The sequence below is a fragment of the Lolium rigidum genome, chromosome 6 (assembly GCF_022539505.1).
Source record: "Lolium rigidum isolate FL_2022 chromosome 6, APGP_CSIRO_Lrig_0.1, whole genome shotgun sequence".
Lineage (NCBI taxonomy): Eukaryota > Viridiplantae > Streptophyta > Magnoliopsida > Poales > Poaceae > Lolium > Lolium rigidum.
Genome location: NC_061513.1, coordinates 354,434,162 through 354,458,092, shown reverse-complemented (window position 1 = coordinate 354,458,092; position 23,931 = coordinate 354,434,162). Strand labels below are relative to the sequence as shown.

The 23,931-nt window shown below is 44.9% G+C and overlaps 3 long non-coding RNA genes across 3 annotated transcripts; all 3 read right to left on the bottom strand.

The window, feature by feature from the left end:
• Nucleotides 1-2,127: 2,127 nt before the first annotated feature.
• On the bottom strand, nt 2,128-3,551 carry LOC124666028. The gene is made up of 4 exons (XR_006990783.1): nt 3,105-3,551; nt 2,806-2,861; nt 2,607-2,720; nt 2,128-2,415 (listed from the first exon to the last, which is right to left on the bottom strand). It is a non-coding gene; the product is annotated as an uncharacterized LOC124666028 (long non-coding RNA).
• Nucleotides 3,552-5,345: 1,794 nt separating this feature from the next.
• Nucleotides 5,346-7,228, bottom strand: LOC124666027. The gene is made up of 4 exons (XR_006990782.1): nt 6,604-7,228; nt 6,083-6,517; nt 5,953-5,964; nt 5,346-5,653 (listed from the first exon to the last, which is right to left on the bottom strand). It is a non-coding gene; the product is annotated as an uncharacterized LOC124666027 (long non-coding RNA).
• A 404-nt stretch (nt 7,229-7,632) lies between these two features.
• LOC124666029 lies at nt 7,633-8,171 on the bottom strand. Its single transcript, XR_006990784.1, has 3 exons — nt 8,058-8,171; nt 7,851-7,915; nt 7,633-7,754 (listed from the first exon to the last, which is right to left on the bottom strand). It is a non-coding gene; the product is annotated as an uncharacterized LOC124666029 (long non-coding RNA).
• Nucleotides 8,172-23,931: the final 15,760 nt, after the last annotated feature.

The window sequence follows — 23,931 nt, the reverse complement described above, 5'->3', positions numbered from 1 at the left end:
GAGCCTTCCGAACGTATATGAACTGGTGCGATTTACTCTAAAGAAGCGATGTGGGACTATTTGCAGTTTAGGAGACAACGTCCGATTCCCAACAGGCCAATAGCAGCACTGCGTTTCTAGCTAACCCGTAAAACCCAATCGTTCGGCCCAGCGGCCCACTCAATTTTGTCCCACATCGCGAGCGTGGGCGTGCGAATCCGTAGCTTAATCAACTGGCCCCATTCATCTAATCTTTTACCACCTGAAGGCATAGTTGCAGTCTAAGGAGGAACATAATGCTTTGTACGACACAAAGCTTGTCAAGTCAAATGTAGCATATCCATCAAAAGATTACCTGCTACAGTCTACTGCTAAACAAAAATTGTGTCACCCATGGGCCATCGCTCGATGCATCAATGGGACTACAGAAGACTTGTTCCCAAGCTGGTCTTATGGTTGGCACAATGATATCAAGTCGGTGCAGCTTGGCCTGTTGGCCTTCAAAAACAATAGCACAGGCATTCCAACTGTGATTCTTGGCCAATTATAATTCTTTAAGAATGGCTTCAGCTTCAAAAGCGCTACTGTCGTACTGAATTACACTACGATTGCAGTATTACAACATTAACCATTTTGCAATCACAGAGCAGAGAGCACTACTACCTCCTTTTCAAGAACACGATAAAAACAGATCAAATTGAAGGTGCTTAATGCAGAGAATCGCAAGGTAGGCAAGCATTTGCAGCCGAAGGAGCAAAAGACTTCCCATTGCAAGCCAGACGTAGAAGTTTTCTTAGAGCCATTTCATCGAACACTTGCCCAAATCCCAACAAAATTCACCGAGGCCTCAGATCTCCTAGAAAGCAAAATTAGTTGAACGCACCGACAATCGCTTGTTGGAAATTGGGAAGTACGGCGAAGGAGCTGTACGTCGAAGGAGCACCTGATGGTCTGAGTTTGGACTGCGCGTCGGGGAGCTCAGACCTCGCAGGGTTCGACCTCCCCCACACCCACCTCTCTGGAGAGCGCCCGTAGTAGCGCCGACCGCCGGCAACCTGCAGATCTAGCCCGGCCTGCCGGTTCCAAGGGCGGAACTTCACGGACAGGCCGGACGACCTGGAGGCTGCGTCGTGCGTGTGCAGGAGATGGACATGCTGCGTGTGTCTTGCGAGGCCGGTCCCCCTGGGCGTCTGGCCGCCGGCGTTGTGTGTGAGCGAAAGGGAGGTAGCGTGGGACGGTTGGAGGGGATTTTTCTGTGGACGAAACAGAAACAAACGATGACGAAACGGTACATGGCAAGTGATGTATTATGTGATTTGGTGGAAGGGCAAAACGGTCTAAAAAAATAGCGTTGACGAAAATTTTGGCAGAAACTTTAGCTCCTTTATTATTAGGTATAGATTAACGGGATAAATGGACTAGAGATAGCTAACCGATGTCAATAGTGGGCCTATTGGTCGAGATGCAAGGAAGACCCGTTGGCTGCCGAGTTATATGTGGAATAAAAAAAGGAGACCCGCACGCTGCCTGAGTATATGGAGTTAAAAAAGGGATGGAGTGCTTGTAGGAACAGCGGCATCGTATGGCCAGCCGGAGGCATTCGGAGTTCGGCCCGATTCGTGCCGGGAGCATATAAGTGAGGGCGCCGGTGGCTGTAGGCATGCGGAGCTTGGAGGCGCGGCGGTGGTCGTGCGGAAGCAGCAGGAAGAAGCGGTAGTGAGAGGGGGGGATAATTGCATGGAAGAACAGAGATGGGGGATATAAGGTGAATGGGCGGTCGCTCCACAGCCAGGCACACGTGGCGTGTCACCACAACCATCTGCAGGGCACGTCCGCACTATCCAGAGGCATCCAAGGAGGACGCGCAAGATGCGATCATCCGGGGGCAAACTGAACTTATACTAGATTTAGATGTGCGCCTTGGCGCACGATCCCGTTAAGCTCGTGTCAATGTACATTTTATCTAACAGGGATAAAAATTAACTTCTAACATAATAATATTTTTTTAGATTTCACAAAACAATGCCATTAAGATATGAAGTTAGGATAAATCACATGAAAGTACAAACAGAGCAGCAAACCAAGTGTAGCGAATAGGTGAGCAATATCATAAACAGGTATATGGATACAATCATTGTGTAGCTCGTCTTATGCTTTTTTACTATGATAGGGCACACCTTGGCACGTGGCCCATCTTTCACACAGATGAACATTATGTCAAACACTTTAATCTTAGAGAATAACAGAGGTAGAAACCAATACAAAATCATCATTTGTGTACCAAAACTTATATAACCAGCTATTCATTTTGGTTATACAGAAGTGGCTTTTGTTACACAAACGTGGTTTTTTGTTATCCTTGCTCTCTCCTTAATCTTTGCTTCATATTTGGTTTCTCCATTGGGAATCAAATTTGCGAAGTGATATTTGTCTGACCTGCCAAGTGATATTTGTAGATTATACAAAAGTTTCTCAGTTCTGTCAAGTGATATTTGTACATTATACAAATGCTTCTAAACTTATCTTACCATCTTATTTCATAACCGAATATCATTTGACCATGAATGTTGTATTGCACTAAAATTATATTCTGCCATGCGTGTGTTTAATGTGCAAAAAAGAATCACCTCTTCAAACTCAACTGGAGGTGTCGCCTCAAGCAAACCTTTAGACCCAATCCAAGGCGGTGATTCATGGAGCAAGGCTCTCATGACAGATCAGACAATAACATCTTGCCATCGCTATACGAAATGCAAGAGGATATTTAGATCAAACAAAGTAACTCTTTATAACTAACACATGAAGATCAAATCGGAGAAAACGTACCTAGGTCCAGCCTATCAGAGGAACAGTCGCAACAACAGCCTGCACCAGCCCACAACCTGAAACAACGAAGATCAAAGACATAAAGTTAGACGGCGTATATTTCTTAAGCACCTCTTTGTGATTTTCTCCACCTCATCTAGTTAGAGCAACGAAAATCAAGTCAGGTTTTTGGCAAATCAAAGAGAAATTCGTAAATCAGCAGCGGATTTGTTTCACCAGCTCACCAAGTTAGACATCAACGAAAGTCAAAGAGAAATCACACAAACAAATTCCTCTTCAGTCAACATATAAAAACTAACCAAATGGAGGAGCTCATATGACCTTGGAGCTATCTTAGCTTGTCCTTGGCCAGTGAAAAAATAATCCTCGCCCTATAGGATTTAGTATTGTCTTCATCAACTCCTCCACCTTCACCCATCATTCCCTTAAACTCAGTTGTAGGATCTATAGTAAATGAGAGACAAACATTACTTAACAATTATCAGAATGAAGATATTCTGCAAGTGAATCTGTAACCATCAATATGTCAAAGCTACATAAACAGCTGGAACAACATAGCGAGTGTAAAGTCTTAATCCTTCTAACATAGTAAGATGTCAATACTCTTAGTTATGTAATCAAATGAACTCAAATAATTCTAGAGAAAAGAAAATGAAGAAGCAGCCCCCTAAGTAATCAAATATCAACATTATGTGTTAAAAGTCATAATGTGCTCCTCGAGATATGGAAGATACCAAAAGCAAAAAAAAAAAAAACACAAGGAAGTTAACAGAAGCCATCGCTGGACAACAAATTTCTCTTCCTTATTTCACTTATAAAAGTTCAGTCTACATGCGAATGATGGCGGTATTAAGGGTAATAGCTATGTGGATTTGAGGAGAAACTCCCTTACATTCGGAGATTTCATGGAAAAAGTATGACCATTACCATCATTGTCACCACCATCACCATTGCCAGATTTTTTTTTAGATAAAGGGAATATATTAATATCAAAAGATACCAATTACACCCAGTCTCTGCAACAACACCCCACCCTAGAGGCGGTACAGATGCACACAGCAAAAAAAGAGTAAAGAAAACTAAGAAATAAAAGTCCTGCTATAGCATTCCGTACCTAGCAACAGCAATACAACCACAACACCTGAAATACAGACTCTTCAAAAGCGACGCCTCCAAGAAGGGAACAGTGCACCAGCACGGTTGTCGCTCGACCAAAGGTCTTAGATTTTCACCCTGAAGATAGTCCCCACTCTCAAAACAATGCCTACAACAAGGTCATTGCCAGGCACAACCAGTTAAGGCTAGACATTGGGTTTTCACCCTGAGATGTAAGACTCTGAACTTCACATGTGCTGCCGCCCCCACATGCATACCACTGCTGCGGAGCCCGGAACGCCAAGCAAATCCCGCATCACGGAGACTCTAACCTCCTTTAGCCAGTCCACCAATCTAGCCTTCATGATACTCCTTTTTCCGACTTCACCATGGATAGAAAAGTCACCTGATGTCAACACAGAATAGTGCTTCGCGCCGCTCCCTTCGGAACCAAACGGTCGGAATAAAAACATGGGTGCGCGCGACGGAATACCACCCGATCCAGTGCCGCCAGTCCCTCCTGTCGGATCACCATGTCGGATCACCAGGGGAGAGGACGGCGGCGCGGATCATGCGTACCACCGTCGAACCATCACCTGTGGCGGAGGCCGCCACCGCTCCACCGAATCCTCCATGGCTACCGACGGAGAGCATCAGGCCTCGGCCAAGTAGCCGTGCCGCCCGGCTTCCTCCAATGGCGCTTCATCACCTCCCATGGAACGCCGCCGCGGAAACCCGCTCCTCCCCCTCGTCGTTCGACGGAAGGGGTGCCGCCACCGCCGCCGATACCGGGGCCGGGGCCGGGGCCAAGGCCAGCGCCGGGGCCGAGAGGCGGCTAAGGTGCGGTGGTCCGGGGGGCGGCTGCTCGGGGCGGGGCGGGCGGATCCTCTGCCGCCTGGGAGGGGGCGGGAGCGGGAGAGGAGGAGGCGGTGGCTAGGTTAGAGGATTCACGATCGCAACGGCGGGCAGGTCCTACCTCATCACCATTGCCAGATAAATCATCACCTTCATCACCGTTGTTGTCATTGTCAGAATTTTCATCTGTTCTATATACTCGCTTGACGCATCACCACCACCTAACATGAAAATCGTAATCAATTGAATGGTGTAAAAGCTTTCATTACATTTTGCTGGAGGGAACAGGTACGAGTAAGAGAATTAGCAATATTGTAACCTCCATTACGTCTGCGTGAATTCGACTTTGCTAGCTCAATGTGCAAACAATCACCATTCTTGGGATAAAAAAACAGATCCCTGAAAGGGAATGCATAATTGATTAGTTATAGTGAAAGTGAAGTACCAACACATATGGATATAGGTATGAAGTTAAAACGTAAAATTTATAATCTCGGATCGATGTGTGTAAAGCTTATAGCCTACTTATATGGTTAGGTTTTCACTGACTTGATATACTACTGTGTAGTGGCCAAAAATAACGGAGAGGCATGGACGCATGATTTCAGCATTCTATTTCACCTATGCATGTAAAGAAAGCATATGACTTCCACAACAAGCACTGCCAATTTTTCACTTGGAATATGGATTTTAATACTGACTAAAGCTAGCCTTGTGTTCATTGCATTAAGAACTGCTCCTAAATTTATGTTCGCATTACCACAGAAAAATCTACAGAGCAGAACCAGGAAAATGTCGGAAGGAAATTGACTCGCACCAGAAAAATAGCAGGACTTGTGGCACTCCGCAAAAGGCTGCAGAGAATTAACTTGGGCGTGGATATTTGTGAGGCGGGCTGCTTGGAAGGGGAACTAATGACTAAAGCAAGAGCAATACATCGATATTGATTGGATTCTGTGCAACCACTGCTTGATACGCATCAGAAGTATGCTTTATTAGCTTATTGAATCAAATCATCAGGGAAAGATAGACTGTCTATCATATAGAATAGTGGATTCAGCTGTTTTCATAGGTCAGTAGCAGTCTTGTAAGCAAGCCCCATATGTTCAATCTATACAAGAAAGAAGAAGGAATTACAGCTTTTAGCGAATCACTTCAAATGCAAAGTAGCTAGAGGGAGGTTTTAAACACCGCCACACCTGTTCACAACTGTCACCTCTTAGGCATGAGAGCAAACACATGAAGTCCGACGGATATACATGAAACAAACCACACAGACAAGCAATCAAAGCATCCTGAAGCGACTCTAGAAGATGAGTTGGCATACCTCGGTGGGGAGAAAACACGAAATCCAAGCTCTATGAAGTTGGACGCTGCGGCCGGAGCTAAACCTAGACGGTGCGAATCTGAAGAAAAACAAAATCGGTAACCATGAGGCACCAGAATGGAGCCATCTGCAAGGAACGCCAAACAAAGAAAGTAAAAGATGAAGCATACCTCACGGATCATGGAGCTTACCAATTTATTTTATACAAAACCAAATACGAAATAAAAGCAGAAAACTTGATTCCTGTCTTCCTAGCTTCAAGAGAGCGTTGATATGTTTCTGCATTCTTCTTTGAGGAAAAAAATAAACAACCAAATTTAAAGATCATCAACTCTCGTTCTTCTGTAAGATGGCGATGCCCTGATAATATATAATCCTTTGAGCGCATAGGAACATCATCCAACGCCATAGAATCAGACTCAGATGGAGTATATTCTGATGTAAAAAAGGAATAAAAGGTAATAGATCAATGTGCGGTAATTATAAGGTAGAAACAAATTGATTTTAGTAGAAAACTGAACCTGAAAAATCATCAACAGAAGATTTTACTGCAGTTGTCTTTTGTGATGTTCCACAGCGTTCATATGAATCCGAAGAAACAGAAGTCAAGGCAAATAAATAAGCATTGAGAGCCTAACCGTACCTATAGTTTGCCAATCTCAACATAATGGTAAAATGGAGAACTAAACCAAAACTTATTTAACATCGACATAAAGAAATTCAAAATACGAAGAAAAACCTATCTTATTTCATTCTGGGGTATAAACCATAAGCTGATAAAAAATAGCACGTTCAAGGAGATCACGCAAGTGAAATAACTTGAGTTAGTAGCAGCATATTAGGATAAATGATACCACCAAATTAATGTAGAACCATCTTTAACCTATGCGATCTGGAGGAAAACAATTCCTCCTTTTTTGGCCCACGGGAGTACTCTCTTTTATCCTAAATCCACAACAATGACGACATGCAACTTAAAACCCAACAAAAGGACCAAACAGTATGAATCTGAATACAATTATCACCTCCAGTATTTAAAAAAAAATCATATAGCAGCAGAAGGTAAATACTGGCTTTAGGGTAACCATACAGGAATATCTCTTAGTATGCAGACCATTGAAACGAAACTTTGAAACATCTTTCCAATTCGTGTTTATTTGCAGGGCCAGAGGATTTCATGACATTTCAGAGTTACTTATATGACAACATCATGTTAAATTACTACTACATTAAGCTTTGCTGCTAGATGCCGTTCTGATCAATAGGAAGCGTACCTCAATTTGACCACCAAAGATGTAGGCAATGGTTAGGAATAATCTTCTATATTTTAAAGCTAATACAAGCCCACCTTCCAGATGAAAGGCTCACTGTGCTGATCATTTTGTAGTTGAAAATGGCAGACCATGTGTTTTCAAAGGCAAATGAATTGGACAAACAATAAATCTTACATACTTAATTAAGAGACAGGGAAAGCCTTAACTGGCCATAGCCAATTAAATATGTAGTGTAGAGTGTATTGGTATATACATTCCGATCAGTGCTTATATACAATACTTCACTACTAACTAAGATGACGTGTGGACTCTCTATTTCAGAATTTGTCAAGGCATGTGAAGGTGGTGTAAGTGAAGCCAAGAGTTTGTTTTGTTCGGTTGCAACCACATTACATGGGCTGCAGAAAAATTGCAGATAGAGTACTCAGTTCAAAGAAGTCATTCTAGCACAACCTGGTATACATATATATATTGGGGTCAAGATCTGATAGTACCTCGTATGTTAATTTCTCTTCCCTATTCCTGTAGACATGGTTCTCTGGTGACGTTTCTTCAGCATCTGCATAATATAATCAACCATAGAGGATTTTTTTTAGATCAATAGGCCGTAGCCCCATTCCACTTTCCATAGAGGAAATATGTATAACTTGATTGGCAGAAACAACGATATAATAGGAATTTAATTGTCAAAATGGTTTTACCAGCATCAAAAGAGGAGGTGATTCTATCTGTTCTGCTATCTCCGACGATGGTGACACCTGAATCAATTAGTGTTCTGTTTATGGCTTCTATATAATCAAGCACAACATTACTGGCACTCTGCATGGAAAATTTCAGAGAAGACCAAATTTAAAAGTTAGGAAGGATGAAATACATCACGAAGGAAATTGTTTGAACTGAAACTATTTAAAGCAATGACAAATGTGTAGCCATAGGTCACAACAGATTTTTTGATCTAATAAATAAATAGCTGGAACTGTAAGTGTCTGCCCTAAATTTGGTGAAGCAGATTTATACATGATATAATTGTACATATGTTATGATTTTAAAAAATTCCGAATTTAAAGAAAACACGGCATTACTGAAAGGAACTCAAATTGCGCACTTTTCATCTAACGGCTTGACGCATATGTAAGAGGAGACGGGAGGAACGAGGAGGGGGATTGGAGAGAGGAACGAGTGGGAGGAGACGACCAGGGCAGACCCGCATTTTCCCCCTTCTCCTGAGCCAACCATCTGACGCCACGTGGACCAACAGTTGAGGAGACCTATATATGGGAACACCCAAACATCGTGTGCCAGATTTCCTATCGTGGATAGGCCAGGAAGGCTCCGTGAGGGGGCGTCGTTTACACCTTCAGATTCAATTGACTATTAGACAGATCGAACCGAATGTTGTTACAAAGCTCGATGGCTTGGGGCGATTTTCTTTTAAAAGACTAATGGCACTGTGTGAATTATAAAGACTGCCGAAAATATATTTTTGTGAAATATTATAAAGAAAACGTGTCAACTGTTATAAAGATTGAGGACACTTTGGGAATTATAAAGATTGATCATAATATGTAATAGTAAAATGTTCTAGATATAACGAGTATTTCATTTTTTCTAAATCAAAAATTGTTTAACTTCCGCAGCAACGCGCGGGCATTGTCCTAGTTAATCGTTAATATCAATAAGATGAACGGAGCTAAAGGTGTCGAGCAAACAAGTGCTCGTTGGAGCATCTCTGTCAGATACCTTACGTAAAAACGAGAGTATAAGTCAGCGCAAATTCTGCGCTCGCGTGGGCTGGCGCCAATATTTTGTTTTATAGTTTTAGTTTACGGGATCTAATCGTCGCTGGTAAACTCCAAACCAAAACCGTATACATCAAATTTGATAATATGATAACATCGAATGTGACAATATGTTACATTATTTCACAACAATGTTTGCATCTAACATCCAAAATATGAGAAAAACATCGTCTTCACGCAATCATCAACCATCATGACGAAGAAGGAAGGCTCAAGTAAAACCATCGTCGCCGGTAGCACCACCGGCGACACCACCACTCTCCGTACCGGAAGCTTCAACACAGGCTATGCTTCTCCTTGTAATGATCTTGAGCCTCCTCATATCCCGCCACACTTTAGTGAAGGAATCCATGGTGTTCATATCCATCTTCATCGCATATTCTCCTCCCAAACAATTTCTACCATGCCTTCTTCTCCTCAAGTGCTATCCTCCTCTCCTCCAACTCACAAATTGCTTGCCACCTTGCTTACTTCATATCATTCTTCTTCTCAATCATGACTTTCTTTACTTACAAAGTCTTGAGTGTCATGCTTTCCTTTGACCTCATGAACTCATCGATCTTGAAATCCAGCATCAAACTTGATCTTTTCCTTGGCCTTCTTGTTTCCATCTGGTTTCCCCTTGTTGGCTCCTTCCTCATCACTTGCATCATCCAAACATAGCATAGCTTATTTCTTTGGTGGTGCTTCTTGCTCCCTCAATTTCCACTTGTCAAGATGCGCGGGCAACTTCCAACAATGTTATAGCGTGGATGGTATTCCCTTGGAGGCCTCCATTGATTTGTACCTCTCCATCGCAATTGTTTCCTACATTCGCAAAAGAAATGCAGAATAAATGCATATGTCTTGCAACACAATCACGCAAATGCAGAATCCAATGCACTCACATAGTCACCGATAGAGACACCACTCGGTGGTGCGTTCCTGACTTGCTCCATTGCTCTACTCCACCATCTACAACAAGCCTTGATCACATCCTACCGGCCTTGTAGGGATCGATAGGAGAGATAGACCGGTGTTGAAACATGAGGCATGAGGTAAGAGAAATTATGTTCGATCCGCTGCCAATACTTTTGGTCAGTGTCGTGCACCACATCGATGGACACTTGCGATCATAACCACACCAAGCAAGCGTCTTTGATTTCTATGTTATTCATGACTCTCTTGTTCTTCCCTTTCGCCGTGTTGAAGACCTCCTAATCAATCTCCTCCAACGCGTCTTGACCATAAGCGACAGCAACCTCAACCTCTTCGCCATCATCCTACCCGTCCAACTCATACGTATCAAGCGGCGACTCGGTAATGCTCACCTTGGCCTCGTTTAGCATATCCATGAATGAGTTCGGAACATCGTTCCCATTGTACCTCGGAGGCATTTCGATGAACACGTTGGTGGTGCCGATGTCGTTGTCCTGCGATGCGTCGATCTCGGCCACCGGCAGAGCAGGCGGAGGAAGGCCACTTCGCTTCACGGTCTGCTTCATATTCACGTTGTCCCCCGACTACTTGGCATTGTCCCCATGCTTTTTACGTATTGCCCCCTCTTTGGCCGAGTTGGCGGAACGACCATCATTGCAGCCTTGGCCGGGGTTGCAACAACGGCGACGGTTAGGGAAACACCAAGGAAGACGATGTGGGTGCCCGCGTGCTTCCTCTTCTTGAGGACAGAAGCGGCAGCAGCCGAGGCACCAGCACGTAATGTCGGAGCCCATGGAGGTGGCGGTTGAGGCCGCGCGACCACGTTGGAGGCCGGCGGGAGCTCAAAGAGGTCCGTGACGTCGAATCCGGTAAGCAGTGGCGGAGGAGAGGAGGTTGGGAGGCAGATCAACGATGGCGATGACGCGGAAGCGGGAAATTAGGGGCCGAAACTTTTGTCCCACCAAATCGAGAGGGGGAGTGCGGGTCGCACTTATTTTTTCTGCGAAAACGGAGTGTGTACCGTTAGGGAGAGGAAATTTGGAGAGCCCCTTACTCTTTTCCTGGATCGTGGTCTTTTACGAAATTTGATCGGCGAACGAAATCGAACATAAACGGTAAAGAACATAAACCGTAAAGTAGCTGTTATTTTGCGAAAATACATAGTGAAACCTAGTTTTATTGGAACCTGTTGTACTGTAGCGGCTAAAATATCGTATTCTAGAGCTTCAAAAATTCCGAACAAATTTTTTGCGCGTAGAGGACACAATTATGTACGTGAGTGAGTGTCATTTTTCATACTCGAATTTGAAAGTATGTAGCTTAGGAAAAAATGATAAGTTTCAGATGAATAGTAATATGAAAACTCGCTCGCACAATATTTTTCGAACTTAGTGGTCGGATAACTCTGTAACTTACTGCTGAACTAAGTTTAATCAGGTTCTGCAGTGTCCAAAAAATCGCTTACGTTATTTTGCAGTTTTCTCGAGTTTACGATCTGTCTTAAGCTTGTCAAGCTTTGAAGCTTTGTGTCTAGTAGATTGATAGTCTTTTGGTCCCCACTTCTTAATCAAGCAGCTTCAGATGCTCTTCTAGACGTTTCTTTTGTCACACCACGTCCATGGATGATGGCCATCGACATCGATCTATGCACCATCATTCTATTTTTGTCGACCAGAGGTCCAGAGTACATGGCTGCTATGTCGACACGGCAAGATACACAAGCTCACGAAACTAGTACCTCCAATTCTGGTATCGCTTTCCAGAGACCAAAACTGGGTCGATTTACACAAAAATAACCTTTTTCTGAAACTATAGCACAGACTAACCTCTCGGACAAACTATTTCACCCATCTAACCCTTTTGTGTGGCGCCTCTCCCATGGGCGCCGCACCTGACCGAGTGGCGCCCGTGTGTCCGGTGCCACACTCCCATCCGACATGGCGCCCTTGACGCTGAGGTGTGCTCGAAACTGACGTGGCAGGATGTGTGGCGCGGCCCACATCGGCGCCACACTTTGAAAGTGTGCCGCCCGTGGCAAGGGCACCAGACATCCACTTATGTGTGCACAACCCATACTGTAAGACAATTCTCTAGGAACTTAACCGTTTTGGCGACCCTGTTTGTGTGGCGCCGACACCATGGGCTCCAGTGTGGCGCCTACGGCACGGGCGCCACACAAAGAGGATCGTCAAAACGGCTAAGGACTAATCTTCCGGAGCCCCTGGATGTTTTCGACGTAAAAGTTGATATAAGTTGACATGTGTGGCGCCGAAGCCATGGGCGCCACACAGTGCAGTGTGGCGCCTATGCCATGGGCGCCACACATTGACTTGTGCTAAACCATGAAAAATTCTACCATATTTCAACAGTTTTGAACACAACATTGCACAGAACATGTAGGACACAGCATAGTGGTTCAAATAACACATAAGGTTCGACCACATCAAGGTTCCAATTACAATAAGGTTCAACGACATGAAGGTTCAAGAAGATCAAGGTTCACACAACATCATGGTTCGACAACATAAAGGTTCGACAAAAAGAACATAGCCAAAGGGACATCACTGCGTGGCAAAGGCTCCCTCCCCCCTCGCCTTCTTCTTCTTAGATTCTTCAGCTAGTTCTTCCTTCTCCCTTATGTCACGAGCCAACTGAACCACCGAGTCGAAGAAATGGTGGCGCTCCTCCGTCTTTGAAGCTTCCGCTTGAGCTCTTTCCTCCTTGATGCGCTCAACCTCCCTAGCCACCTCCTCTAGGTGCATCCTATTGGCCCTCTCCCTCGCTATTTGAGCAAGTTACCAGTTCTTCTGGAATTTTTCCCTCCATAGACGGTCCCGTTCGGCCTTGATCTTCTCATTCCTCTTCTTCTCGCGCCATATGTATTCCTGATACTCCCTTTGCATACGGGCACGCTCGGCCATCTTATTGTCTTCCTCCTCCTTCTTCTTCCTCTCAAGTTCTTCCTTGTCCCTCTTCCGCACCGTCCTCACAGCCTCCTCCCAAACGGACTCGTCCTTCTCATTGCCCTCCCACGCCCCCTTCCCCTTGGTGGGTTGAGCTGCCATACCTGAAAACCAAATTGAAAAACCAAAGTTAGTCATGGAATAGGAAAATAGAAAGTACAATACAATTAATATATTGGAGACACATACGGATAAGGCCCCGCTAGGTATCCTAGCATACTAGTACCCCGACGTCCACCATGGCGACCTCTACTAAGCCCTACATGAATCCTTGGTTGCCTTGGAGCTTGTCGCCATTGTGATTGATGGCTTGGGGCTTGTTGCCTTGGAGCTTGTTGCGAACGAGCTTGTTGCCTTGGAGCTTGTTGCCTTGGAGCTTGTTGGCTTGGACCTTGTTGCGAAGGAGCTTGTTGCCGTGGGGTTTGTTGGCTTCGATCTTGTTGTCTTGGAGTTTGTTGGCTTGGGGTTTGTTGGTTTGGAGGTTGGTTTGAAGCTTGTTGGCTACTTGATGCTTGGCTTGTGCTAGCATCATTGCCCTTTGATTTTTTGCCGGATGTACATTTCCTTTTATTGTGCCCCTTACTATTGCATGATCCACAATTAGTTGGCTCGCGAGCCTCTTGGAATAACTTGTTTCCCGAATGACCCCATCTATCCATATCTCCGTGATACCTCTTTGTCTTTCTTCTTCCACGTTTCACAACCTTCCATTCCGGATCTGGCCAAACTTGCACTCCATGATACTCCGGCCATTGTGATTGGTCCAAGTAGGGAGAAAACCTTGGAGCCCATGTCCTCTTTGTGGCTTCGATGGAGAACTCGGCCTCCCGAACGATGAGCGGGTTATTGTAGTCGACACGTCTAGTGCGTGCCGCTGTTAGCAAGTGGGAGCAAGCCAAATGAAGCAAAGAGGGCCTCCTACATGTGCATTCACATGTCTTTAGGGACACACGGAAAGCCCGGCCTCCGTGTTGGACACCACCTTGTGTGGTGCCTCCCGGCTCATTCACTTGGTAAACCCAGTCAACATTGTCATAACATGTAGCCGTTTGGGAGTCCGCCTTCCTCGCCTGAAATTCCATGAACTCTTCAACCTTCGTTGGGAACTCGCAGTTCCTAGCAATTTCCTTCCCCGTTTCATCGGTGTACTTCTGGAAATAGACATTCCACTTCTCGAATGTGTATTGAATGACTGCCGTCACGGGCAATGCACGAACACCCTTCAGCACATTGTTGAAGCACTCAGCCATGTTGCTTGTCATTTGGCCATATCTCCTCCCATCCTCATCATAAGCTCTTGCCCACTTTGAGTTAAATATAAGGTGTCTATGAAGAAACTCTTGACCACCCACGTTGATGTAGGGATACGTTGCATAGAAAACAAAAAATTTCCTACCGCGAGAACGCAAACCAAGCCAAGATGCAATCTAGAAGATGGGAGCAACGAGGAGATGATCGAGACTCACCCTTGAAGATTTCCAAAGCCTACAAGAGTAGGCTCTTGTTGCTGCGGTAGACGTTCACTTGCCGCTTGCAAAAGCGCGTAGAAGATCTTGATCACGGTGCCACAGTCGGGCAGCACCTCCGTACTCGGTCACACGTTCGGTGTTGATGAAGACGACGTCCTTCTCCCCGTTCCAGCGGGCAGCGGAAGTAGTAGCTCCTCCTTGAATCCGGAAGCACGACGGCGTGGTGGCGGTGGCGATGGAGAACTCCGGCGGAGCTTCGCTAAGCGTGCGGGAGAGGTGGAGGAGAGAGGGGCGGCTAGGGTTTGGGAGAGGGGGTGGCCGGCCTCAAGGGGCGCGGCCAGCTTGGTGGCTTGTGGTGGCCGGCCCCTCCCCTATGCCCCTCATTATATAGGTGGAACCCCAAGTGTTGGACTACAAGTCTTCGAATAAGACCCCAACACAAGAACCTTCCATGTAGTAGGGAAACCTACCCAAGGTGGGACTCCCACCCAAGTGGGATTCCCACCCTTCCATGAAGGGGGTGGCCGGCCCCCTTGGTGGAGTCCACCTTGGACTCCCCCTCTAGGGTTGGCCGGCCATGGGGAGGTGGAGTCCCTCCGGGACTCCTCCTTCCTTAGTGATTTCTTCCGGACTTTTCTAGAACCTTCTAGAACCTTCCATAAATGCACCGGATCATTTCCAAACTTGGAATATGACTTCCTATATATGAATCTTATTCTCCGGACCATTCCGGAACTCCTCGTGATGTCCGGGATCCCATCCGAGACTTCGAACAATACTTCGAACTCCATTCCATATTCAAGTTCTACTATTACAACATCAAACCTTAAGTGTGTCACCCTACGGTTCGTGAACTATGTGGACATGGGTGAGAACTCTCTCCGACCAATAACCAATAGCGGGATCCGGAGATCCATAATGGCTCCCACACATTCAACGATGACTTAGTGATCGAATGAACCATTCACATACGATACCAATTCCCTTTGTCACGCGATATTTTACTTGTCCGAGGTTTGATCATCGGTATCACTCTATACCTTGTTCAACCTCGTCTCCTGACAAGTACTCTTTACTCGTACCGTGGTATGTGGTCTCTTATGAACTTATTCATATGCTTGCAATACATTAGACGACATTCCACCGAGAGGGCCTAGAGTATATCTATCCGTCATCGGGATGGACAAATCCCACTGGTTGATCCATATGCCTCAACTCATACTTTCCGGATACTTAATCCCACCTTTATAACCACCCATTTACGCGATGGCGTTTGATGTAATCAAAGTACCTTTCCGGTATAAGTGATTTACATGATCTCATGGTCGAAAGGACTAGGTAACTATGTATCGAAAGCTTATAGCAAATAACTTAATGACGTGATCTTATGCTACGCTTAATTGGGTGTGTCCATTACATCATTCATATAATGATATAACCTTGTTATTAATAACATCCAATGTTCATGATTATGAAACTAATCATCTATTAATCAACAAGCTAGTTAAGAGGCTTACTAGGGACTCATTGTTGTTTACATATCACACATGTATCAATGTTTCGGTTAATACAATAATAGCATGGTATATAAACATTTATCATGAACATAAAGATATATAATAACCACTTTTATTATTGCCTCTTGGGCATATCTCCAACAGTCTCCCACTTGCACTAGAGTCAATAATCTAGATTACATTTTAAAGTACCTAACACCCATGGCATTCTGGTGTTGGTCATGCTTTGCCCTAGGGAGAGCTTTAGTCAACGGATCTGCTACATTCAGATCAGTGTGTACTTTGCAAATCTTTACTTCTCCATCTTCGATGTACTCGCGAATCGAATGATAACGCAGCTTGATATGCTTCAGCCTCTTGTGTGACCTTGGTTCTTGTGCATTGGCGATGGCACCCATGTTGTCACGGTAGATGACTAGTGGGTCCAATGCACTAGGAACCACACCGAGCTCTACAATGAACCTCTTCTTCCATACCGCTTCGATGAAGCCTCCGAAGCCGCTATGTACTCCGATTCCGTTGAAGACTTTGCCACCGTGCACTTGCTTCGAGCTTGCCCAGCTTACTTGCAGCACCATTCAATATAAACACGTACCCAGACTGTGACTTAGAGTCATCAGGATCAGTGTTCCAACTTGCATCGGTGTAACTTGTTACAATGAGCTCTTGGTCACCTCCATAACAAAGAAACATATCCTTAGTTCTTTTCAAGTATTTCAGGATATTCTTGACCGCTGTCCAGTGTTCCATCCCTGGATCATTTTGATATCTGCTAGTCAAACTAACAGCATGTGCTATATCCGGTCTTGTACATAGCATGGCATACATGATAGAGCCTACTGCCGAAGCATAGGGGATCTGACTCATCCTTTCTCTTTCTTCTGCCGTAGCCGGACCTTGAGTCCTACTCAAGACCTTGCCTGGTAACATAGGTAAGAATCCTTTCTTACTTTCGTCCATTCTAAACTTCTTTAGAATCTTGTCCAGGTATGTACTCTGTGATAGCCCTATTAGGCGTCTTGATCTATCTCTATAAATCTTGATGCCTAATATATATGATGCTTCACCAAGATCTTTCATTGAAAAACTATTATTCAAATAACCTTTTACACTGCTTAATAGTTCTATATCACTCCCAATCAATAATATGTCATCTACATATAATATCAGGAATGCTACTGAGCTCCCACTCACTTTCTTGTAAATACAGGCCTCTCCATGACACTGTATAAACCCGAAGTCTTTGATCACCTTATCAAAGCGTCGGTTCCAACTTCTCGATGCTTGCTTCAGTCCATAAATTGAACGCTGAAGTTTGCATACTTTGTCGGCATTTTTAGGATCGACAAAACCTTTGGCTTGTACCATATACAACTCTTCCTCAATGTCTCCATTAAGGAACGCCGTTTTGACATCCATCTGCCAAATCTCATAATCGAAAAATGCAGCTATTGCTAATTAACAAAATCCTCACAGATTTTAGCTTCGCTACAGGTGAGAAAGTCTCATCGTAGTCAACACCTTGAATTTGTCGGAAACCCTTTGCGACAAGTCGAGCTTTATAGACAGTAATATTACCATCAGCATCTGTTTTTCTCTTGAAGATCCATTTTGTAAGGGTATTTTACCCTTATCCATTATTTTGGTAACAATGACACCGTGCTAAAGTATTATCGCCTAATATGTTTATAAGGATAATCTCAGGTATTAGGCAATGAGGCATAAATGGTGTATCAAAGGAACAAGAAGGCTAAAGGAGACCCCCCACTTCAACAACAATCGAAAAGGGGTCTACGCAGAAATCCGGTCCGCAGCCCGGTCCAACCGGGCCAGCAACCGGCCGATCCGACGTCTTGGCCGGTCAACCGGTCGCCAACCGGGCGAGTCGGCGCACGGCCCGGTCAACCGGTCGCCAACCGGGCTCCAAACGAAGAGCCAGCAGATCCGGTTGCCGACCGGTCAGCGGGCCTACAGACCGGCGAGTCCGGCGTGCGGCCCGGTCGACCGGTCGCCAACCGGGCGCCAACCGGAGGAGCTCCAGGAAGACGCAAAGGGAATCCGGTCTGTGGTCCGGTCAGACCGGCCTCACCGCCGGGCTGTCCGGTCTGTGGTCCGGTCAACCGGGTTTGTCGAGGGAAAAGCTGAGGTGGCAAGTGACCAACGGCCATATTTCGAAGAACACTATAAATAGGCCTTCTTCTACCTCTGAACAGTTAGGCACTACACTACAAGCTGTTCTTGAGCTCTCTCTCTCTTACTCCATTGCTAGAAACACCAAAAGCCTCAGATCTACCTCCTCCTCCACCCAAACTCAAATCCCTCGGGGAATCGTTAGAGGAGGACCCGATCTATTGTTCTACCAAGCCAAATCTCATTCCCCCTTGTATTCATCGAGAAGCTTGCTTCCTAGGGTTCCTTGGAAACCCTAGGTGGGCAAGAAGGAGTCCGGAAGCATCCGGGCTGTGGATTTGCTCCGGGCAAGATTGTGAAGGTTTGGAGGCTACCTCAAAGTCTACCACAAGTCGGTGAGCTATTCCTTCGTGGGATAGGCTCCGGAGAATAGGGTGAGCCTTCGTGGCGTGGGGAATCCTTCGTGGGACCTCCACCCCTCCAAACGTGACGTACCTTGTTGCAAAGCAAGGGAACACGGGAATACATCCTCTTCTCCGCGTGCTATCGTTTATCTCTAACCGAACTCCTTACTTGTGATTTAACTGCCTGTGAGAGCCTTCGTGCTCGAGTTAGTTGTATCCTCATATAGGTTGCTTCACCTAGTTTGCATTAGGCTCACCTTTATATTCCGCAAAGCCTAATATTTCAAAGAAAGAATTAAAACTTGTAGAAACCTATTCACCCCCCCCCCTCTAGGTTTACCATCTCTATACTTTCAATTGGTATCAGAGCCTGGACTCTTATTAAGGGCTTCACCGCCTTAAGAGTGAGATGGATAAACTCTTCGAGGGTCTAGATGACGACTCTAACCTTTCGGTTAAAGAGATGAAATCTAGACTCTTGGCATATGATGCCGAGAAGAAGAAAAAGGAGGATGAGCTACAAAACCAAATGACAGAAATGTCTTCCATGCATAAGAAATTAACTAGTGGACCTCCTCCTAGTACGGCTTCGGCCTCTCTAGGGAATTTCCATGAAGTTAATCATGACTATCCCAAAAACACTTCGCCCATGCCTCATATAAACCATAGTGGGAATGTCCCCCATTTTGATGGAACTCACTTTCCTTTTTGGAAATCTTCTATGGAATCTCATATTCGCAGCTGTAGTGTGGAGTTATGGGAGATCATTGTTCATGGATACCGGGAGCCAAAAGATCCCATTCGGTTGACCTCCACCGAGTTCTACAACCGTCAACTCAATGCCTCCGCACGTGACAAGATTAGAAGTGGCATCAACCGCAAGCTTCTTGATCAAGTCAATGACATCGACTCCGCTAAAGAGTTGTGGGATCGGATCGTAGTACTCCAAGAGGGAACCGATTTGATCCAATCAGCTCTTTATGAGACCGCAAAGCAAGAGGCTCACCGAGTTCATGATTCGAGATGGAGAATCAGTGGCCGATGCTTATGCTAGGCTTGGTGCTCTTAGAGTAAGAGTCAAGGGACTTGGTGTTGAGAAGTACAATGATGGCTTCGAGATGAATGAAGCATTCATAAAGTCCAAGGTCATTGCTATGATTTCCGTCAAGCAAGAAGACACCAACCTTGCACTCAACTTGCAAATCATGACCAAGAGTGCCGATCTCAACTCCGATGATCTCGTCTCCTATGTGGCCGCCAATGAAAACATGGCCAAAGCGGGAAAGAGGCTCATGGCAATGAACCGTGTTGATGAAGCCTCACACAACCATGAAGGGTCACACAACCTTGCTCTCAAAGCTAGGGCCGATCATGGAAGCAAAGAAGACTATGAAATTGAAGAAGAAGAAGAGATGACTTCAACTAGTGACATTGCTACCGACTTTGCTTTCTTTGCCAAGAAATACAAGGCAAAGTTCCCAATGCTCCTCAATGACAAGAAGAAGAAGAAGAGAACTTGCTACAATTGTGATGAAGATAGCCACTTTGCAAATGAGTGCCCTTATGAGAAAAGGGTAGACAAGCCAAGATTCATCAAAGGGGTCAAGCCAAGATTGAAGCCAAACCCAATCAACGATCGATACAAGAAGAACAAGGGAAGAGCCTTTGTTGGGGCCGAGTACTTGTCCGATGATGAAGAGGAAGATGAGGAGAATGAGGCCGGGGTGGCCGGCTTGGCTTTCTCTAAGCCCGGGTCACTCTTCACATATGACTACTCCAAGGACTACTCCACGGAGAATGATGTTGGTTCTTCCTTCATGGCAAGAACAACTCAAGATGATGACTCCGATGACTCTCCCTCCTCTACAATCGTTGGCTCTTGTCTTATGGCAAGGGAAACCAAGGTAATGGAACCTCCACCTTCCCTATCTAGTGTTCTTGATGATGAAAACGAAAATCAAGAAGAATTAATTGTGCTTAAGGAACTCTATGATGTTAGATGCACCCTTCGTGGTGAAGCACTTGTCAAGTTTGATTTCTTGATGGACTCACTCAAGGAAAAGGATGAGTCCATTGAGGAATTAGAATATCATTTAAATGAGAAGGAACGGAGATTCAATCTCCTAAGACAAGAGCTAAAAACCGAAAGGTGCATATCTCAAGGTCTTAAGCAACAAATTGAAACTTATGAACTTGATAAAGTTAAGGACCTAGAAACTATTGATAGGGCTCAATCTTTGACTCAAGTGCTCCATACCTCAAAGGAGGAACTTGAAGTTGCTCATGCTTCTCTCACTAGGGATCTTGACCACCTTGAAAGAGCTAACAAGCTTGTTAAGGATGAGCTCAAGAAACTTGGAGAGAACCATGACCTACTCCAAGAAACCTACACAAAAGCACTTGAATCAATGAAGGATCCCATTGTTGTTGAAAAGCATGCTAGTTCCCCTACCTCTTTTACTAGTGAGCATGCTAAGCTTGTTGAGGAACATGTTCGTTTACAAGAGGAACTCTCTTTGCATGTTGAGACCAATGCATATCTTGAATCCTTGGTGACTAAATATGGTCTCGACTATCATCCTAATGAATCCTCTTGTGAGCATGCATCTATTCTTGAGGAAAATGTTAGGTTAACAAAGGAACTTGCAAAGTTCACCACCGCCAAGAACAAGATGGGATTGGATGACCTCTTGAGTAAGCAAAGGTCAAACAATCAAAAGTTTGGACTTGGATATGTTCCCAAGTCTCACAAGAAGAAGAACTAAAACAAGGAGAAACCCGCTCAAGATAAGAACAAGAAGGTCACTAATAATGGCAAAGCCTCAAAGGGCAAAGCCACTAGTGGTGACCGCACGGGGCCAAACGATCACTATGCATTATTTGTTGATTATTATGGTGATGTCTATGCTAACTATGTTGGCCCTCCTAATGGCTATGCTTATAGAGGGTACTCAATTTGGGTACCAAAAGATATTGTTGCCATTGCAAAGGAACCCATTAATCGATGGGTTCCTAAATCCTCTACTTGATTTTGTAGGGATATTCCTCCGGTGGTCCAAAATGGGTGTTTGATAGTGGATGCACCAATCATATGACCGGAGGAAGAGGTGTGCTTGATCAATTCATTGAAGATATCAACAAGAAGTCAAGCATTACCTTTGGTGATAACTCAAAGGGAAAGGTACTTGGGTATGGCAAGGTAGCAATCTCTAAGGACTTGTGCCTTGAGACGGTTATGCTTGTTGAATCCCTTGGCTATAACTTACTTTCTATATATCATCTTGCCGATGCCGGTTACAATTCATATTTTACTAGTTATTGTGTGAAAGTCTTTAGGAGTGACAATCTCAAATTGGTCCTCGTTGGATATGTGGAGAACAACCTTTACGTGGTTGACCTCTCGAAAGAGAGCTCCTCTCACTCCACATGTCTAATGGCGACCAAGCATGACGAAGGTTGGTTGTGGCATCGCCGCCTTTGTCATGTCAACATGAGGAATCTCAAACAACTCCTAAAGGGTGAACACATTGTGGGACTAACCGGCATTTCTTTTGAGAAAGATCGTGTTTGCAGTGCATGTGTAGCCGGAAAGCAACTCAAGAAGAGACATCCTATCAAGAGTATCGTCACCACATCTAGGCCTTTGGAGGTCCTTCATTTGGATCTCTTTGGGCCATCACATTATGATACTCTTGGTGGGAGCAAATATGGACTCGTCATTGTTGATGATTACACAAGATACTCTTGGGTCTTTCTCCTTAAGTCTAAGGACGAGACCCATAGGGAATTCATCATCTTTGCCAAGAAAGCTCAACGTATGTATGAATCCGAGATCAAGGCGATAAGAACCGACAATGGCACCGAGTTCAAGAACTACACCATGCGAGAGTTTGTCGATGATGAGGGCATCAAGCATGAGTTTTCGGCACCATACACCCCTCAACAAAATGGTGTTGTTGAAAGGAAGAACCGGACTATCATTGAGATGGCAAGAACCATGTTGAGTGAATTCAACTCACCCCACAACTTTTGGGGAGAAGCCATCTGTACGGCCGTCCACTACTCCAACCGGCTCTTCCTCCGTCCCCTCCACAACAAAACTCCATACGAGCTTCTTACCGGTAACAAGCCTAATGTCATGTACATTCGTGTCTTTGGATGCAAATGCCTTGTTAAGAACAACAAAGGAAAGCTCGGTAAATTTGAAACTAGAACCATAGAGGGCATATTTGTTGGTTATGCGGAGAACTCTCACGCCTATAGGTACTACAACCGGTCCACCGGGACTATTGAAGTATCTTGTGACGTGGAGTTCTTGGAGGATAATGGCTCCCAAGTGGAGCAATTTGTTCCATGTGTTGCAGGTAATGATGATGATCCATCTAGTGCCATCAAGCATATGGGCATTGGACACATTCGGCCCATGGAAATTCATAGTGATGATCAAGATGATGGAATAGAAGTATCAAGCACTGCTCAAGTGGAGCCTAGCTCAACTCAAGCCGAACCATCAAGTGCAACTCAAGAACCATCCTCCACTCAAGATGAGTCACATTCCGAAGAACAAGAAGAAAGTCCTCATCCCACGGAACAAGACCATGATGATGATCAAGAAACATCCTCAACTCATGTTCAATCTCAAGTGGTCCCTCATGATCAAGCACTAGCAAGAGATGAATTCATTGATCATGAAGGAACCATTCGGAAGATCAAGGCCGCTACAAGGGCAAGTGACATGAAAGTAGATCATGTCCTTGGTAGCATCTCAAGAGGAGTGGTAACTCGTAGACACCATGCATTACTTATCACTTATTGTCAACACCATGCTTTTGTGTCTAGTTTTGAACCACTCAAGGTACATGAAGCCTTGGTTGATCCGGATTGGGTAATTGCCATGCAAGAAGAATTGGAGTCTTTCACTCGTAATGAAGTGTGGTCTCTAGTTGAGAGACCCAAAGATCATCGCATCAATGTTATTGGGACCAAATGGGTATTCAAGAACAAGCAAGATGAGAATGGCATTGTCATACGAAACAAAGCAAGGTTAGTGGCGCAAGGGTTTGCCCAAATAGAAGGTATGGATTTTGAGGATACCTTTGCGCCGGTAGCCCGTCTTGAAGCTATTCGTCTTTTGCTTGCATTTGCATCTTTCCACAATTTCAAACTATATCAAATGGATGTGAAAAGTGCATTTTTGAATGGCCCTCTAAAAGAAACCGCATATGTGGCTCAACCCCGGGTTTCGAAGACCCATGCCGACCCAACCACGTGTATTTACTCCATAAGGCACTCTACGGTCTCAAGCAAGCTCCACGTTCTTGGTATGAGTTCCTTAGGGATTTCTTACTACATGATGGGTTTTGCATGGGTACGGT